Source organism: Miniopterus schreibersii (genome assembly GCF_964146895.1).
Source record: "Miniopterus schreibersii genome assembly, chromosome: 12".
Classification (NCBI taxonomy): Eukaryota; Metazoa; Chordata; class Mammalia; order Chiroptera; family Miniopteridae; genus Miniopterus; species Miniopterus schreibersii.
This window is the reverse complement of record NC_138112.1, coordinates 3,669,414-3,674,017: the sequence shown is the minus strand read 5'-3', so window position 1 is coordinate 3,674,017 and position 4,604 is coordinate 3,669,414.

Here is a 4,604-nt window from a genome sequence, read left to right as displayed (position 1 = left end):
GGGCATGTGGCGAAAAGGGGGCTGGAGGGCCGAGGGCCGGCCCCCACCAGATGGGGTGGGGAAGCCGGTTGGGACTGGGACGTGTGAGGTAATCCCAAGTACAAACAACAGGGCAGAACTAGCCAGACCTGTCTCTCACCCCTCCTCCGAGGCCACCCGGTTACTCAGCGAATACCAAATGAGTGGGAGCTACCTCTACTCCCGACACTGCCCCACAGAGCCAGTTGTGGGGAGCAGGCTCCAGAAGCCTCCTCAAAGGGAGGCTCTGAGAGAAGGCCCAGGCCCTGTGGGACAGTTTAAGCCCAGTTGACCTGAGCCCCTAAAATAGGTGCCCCTGTCCCCAGGGGGGATGTCCAAGGCCAGGGCCAGGGCAGGGCAGTGTGAACACTCATCTCAGGGACCACATGTCCAAATCCCGTTCAGCCATGTGGACTGGCAGGTTTTTTTCCGGAACTTTATTTCTCAAAAACTCCTAACAAATTTAAATCAAATGACCTCAATTATGCACATAATGAATTGTGTCTATTGAAAACAATAAAAAGCTATGAAACAACAAACCAAAGTCAATTAAAATAAAATCTATAAATAACTGAATGGAAACCGTTCTAAGAAGTATTGGGCTGACTCATGGTCCCACACCTATGCCCCCTCCTGACTCTCAGAGACACACGAAATGAAGAACTGCCATGAGAGGGGTGCTCAGCACCTCCAAACCCAGCGGAGCTGCTGCTGAGAGCTGCAGCGGGAGCAGCCGTTCGGACAGAGCATTTGGAGGTGTAAAGATCAGAGAACTGCAGCTCTTTGAAGCTCAGAGAGCACTAGTGGTCCAGTTTCCTCGTTTAATAGATGAGAAGGAACCTGCACGAGTCACGTGTAACAGACAGCAACAGACACAACAGCAAGGTGCTGGGGTCCTGTGAACGAGCTACACGCAGCCATGCCCTCCCTGCAGCATGGGCAGGGCTCCCGTAGGCCAGGCACAGCTCCGGGCCTGAGACACAGCGAGCAAAGTGGGCAAACACCCGCCCTATGTCACGGGCAGTGGGCCCACGACAACAGACGGTGGGTATGTAGGTAGATAGAGACAGACAGGTGGACAGGCAGGTAGATGGACAGACAATACAGTGTATTAGAAAGTGAGAGGTGCTACAGAGAAGAGCAAAGCAGGGAAGGGATGGAGAGGGCTGGCCGCGGAAGGGTTACAGTTTGAAACTGGGAGGTTAGGGAGGGCCTCACTGAGGTGACATTTAAGCAAAGACTTAAAGGAAATGACTACTATTCCTCATTTACAGGTCAGAAACAAGAAATGCTTAGCTCAGCGTGGAAGCCATGGGCTCCAGCTAAGGGCATGTAGAGGGGAACTTCTCAGGGCCCAGGTGCGGACCTGGGGTCTCCAGCCTTGGGCTATTTGGAGTGTCAGTTCTCTGGCTCTCTAAGAGAGCAGAGCTCAGCCACAGGCCACATCCCCTCCCTGCTCCCTCCACAGCAGAGGGACCCTCCCTCTCATCTAGTCCTGAGACACTGCTGGAACTCTGTCCTGCGGCTCCTCTTCCCAGTCCTGGGGCAGGGGGTGCTCAGCAGGGAGCTCTCAGGCTGTCACTGAGCCTCGTTTCCCGAGGAGCCCCACTCTGTCCTTAGGCAGGTCCCAGGCTCCCAGGGTCACTCTTAGCTTCGTTCCCTGAAGGTCCCGCTGCCTCAAGAAAGAGCTCAGGCTGCAGTTTGGGGCCAGTCAGAGGCGATGGAGCCCTGACTCTGGGATGCAATCCCCCTTCGGGGACCTGGAGGCCCTCAGATTCACCAGCTGGAAAATGGTGACAACACATCAAACCAGAGAACAGGTCTGGCTCTGCAGGAATGTCCATTTTATTTCGTGCTCTGTTCCTTGGCTTCTATCAGAGACACAAGTTGGCCCAACCTGAGTCTTGCTGACCAGGCCATCTGACCCATTCGATACTCCCGCCGGCCACTGTTCATCTCAATTAGCAGTGTGACCGCTCAGCCCCAGACCTCACAGTGGCTGCCGACGGCACAACACAGCAAAGAACAGGCAGACGGGGCCTCCCCCTCTGAGAACACAGCCCAGCTGACCCCTGGACGATGCCCTGCACGGTCAAAACGTGATTACAACTTGACTCCCCCAAAATATGTGATTAACCCATATTGTGTATGCGGTATGTATTATATTCCGCATTCTTACAATGAAGTAAGCTAGAGAAAGAAACGTTTCTGAGAACATCATACGGAAAGAAAGTACACTTAACACTGCTGTGCATGTTTATTTTCAAACGTCCCCGACAGCGGCCTGGTGCAGTGTAAGGCCGTGCTCTCTGGGGCTCAAGTGCATATGTGTTGGGGATGGAGGGGACATTGAGGCATGAAGTTCTTTGCTGCTCCCATTTTGAGACTGAGTGCCCAGCTCTCTGCTCTCCTGGCTGCGCCAGCTGCCTCGGCCCAGGGCGTCGGGGTGCCTTCCTGGGCCTGCAGCCTGGGATGCACGCTCTTGGCCATTCCATTCCCACCTTGTTACTGGTGCTTCCCTTTCCTGAGTCTTTCTCCCTGAGCCTCACTCCCACACTTCTTCAGCTCCCCAGTGGAAGCCCTGAGTTCCTCCCTCCTTTGCACCCCACTTCTGGGAGCACAGCAGAAGGGGTTCCCTCCAGGCCCGAAGGGCCGGGACACAGACCACAAACTTAGTGGGCAGAGCAGGGAGGAACAGCTACCCCTGGGCCTGACCCCAGCTCCTGCCCAAGCCCAGTGCACCTCCCTCTGCCCAGACCAGCAGGGCCGCTGCTTCAGGGCCCACGCCAGGTCCTCGGCAAGGGTGCTCCTGGATGTTGTAAGAGGAGGCCAGGTAGGGGAGGTATTATTTTTTTAAGCCAGGAGAAAGCCTGTGAGGCTGGTTCCCAGCTGGCCTCTCGGGCATCCTAAGGCCGGGACCCTGCCAGTGGAGCAAACGTGGGCTCCCTCTTCCCAGCAGACACTAGGCCTTCTGGCTGGGGAATGGTGACGGAAGAGGGAGGCCAGGAGGGAAACCAGAAAATCAATGTAAGTGGGGAACTGGGGTGGGCCAGAGGACCAGCTGGTGACCCCATAGCAGGTCTGTGCCTAGGAGAGTCTTGAACCCTAAACCCAGGAGTTTGTTTCTCCCCTGTGTCTCTTCAGTCCCAGGAAGGACAAAGCTGCTCTTCTCCTGTAAGTGTCACTGCTCTCTCGCCATCAAAACCCAGGACTAGATGGGATGGACCAGGTAAGCAGCCCCTGCAGAGCCCCCGCCCCTCAGCACATGCCAGCTCCACCCCACTGAACCGTGGGCAGAGAGCAGTTAAGAAGGGGTGCCGTCCAGGGCCCCCGGCCAGAGCAGCCGAGCCTCTCCATGACGCCCCTACCGGGCAGCTGCCCAGCAGTGCAGTGCCAGATGGCTCCAGGTGTGGAAAATGCCACCACCTGTTCTGTTATGGTGCCGCCAGTTTCCGAAGGATTTGACACAGCTGCTCTTCCTCGTGACTCACCTACATCCATTCCCCTGCGGCTCCTCAGTCCCCTCCATGGGGACACACTGGGAAAGTTAAATCCCACATCCACGTGTCGGCCCTTCGCACACTGAGGCGACCATGTGGGGACCTTCAGAGTCTGCCTTTCCAGCCTGAATGCTCCCGGTTCCTTCATTTGCCCCTGGTGTGAGGCAGCGAGGCCGTCTGAAGTCCCCTCACTCCAGTAACTTCTCCAAAGCAAGACCAGTGGGGGCCTCGCCCTCCCACCACCTGGGCCGTGGGCACTGCCGCCTTCCCTCGCGTGGGCCTGGAGCCCACAGCCTCGCTCACACGGCTGAGGAACTCCAGAGAAAGCTGTCGGGTGCTTGCGGGACCTGAGGTTGGGCAGCCGGTTCCCCACAGAACTGAAGCCATTGAAGACAGACGGAGACGCCGAGGGCAGTCAGGGCTCCAGGCCCCAGAGGCCAGTGCAAGTCCCTGCACACAGCCAGGGTCTCCCGTTCACAGTGCGGCTGAGTGAGAAGCTCAACACTGTGGCCGTGAGACCCCCACATTCAGGCAGGAGCATCCTCACTCTCTCCAGTTCATCCGAGGCGGCCATCCGGAAGGGACTAGAAGGACAGGCAGTGAGACAGCCTGGCTCGGTGGCCATCAGGGGAGCTGCACGGGCCTCGGAGGAACACCCAGAGCAGTGAGGCCGAGTGGTTTGTAGAACAGAGTGTGATCGCAGACAGAGTCACAGCTCTTCCAGGTACAACCTCTGTGTCCTCAGGAACCTACCATCTCAGAATCCCAGTTTCCTCATCCATAAAACGGGAATGATGGTGCCTCCAGTAGAGTATTTATGTCCATTCAATGAGAGCATTTGTACAAAACCTTAGGCACAGCACCTGGTATGTGGTGCCCGTCAATAAATAGTAGCCGTTATGATATGATTATAATTTCTAAATTTGCTTGAAAACAACAGTGTTTGAGCAGGAGTGGAGAGTATTAAGATGTGTGCTTTGATCCAAAGCCCGAGAGGAGGGGCCTTGGCTGGCATTTTGGTGGAGATGTGACAGGGATTTTGCTGCAGCCCTGCTGCTCTGAGCCAGGCACCTTCCTTCCAGGGCC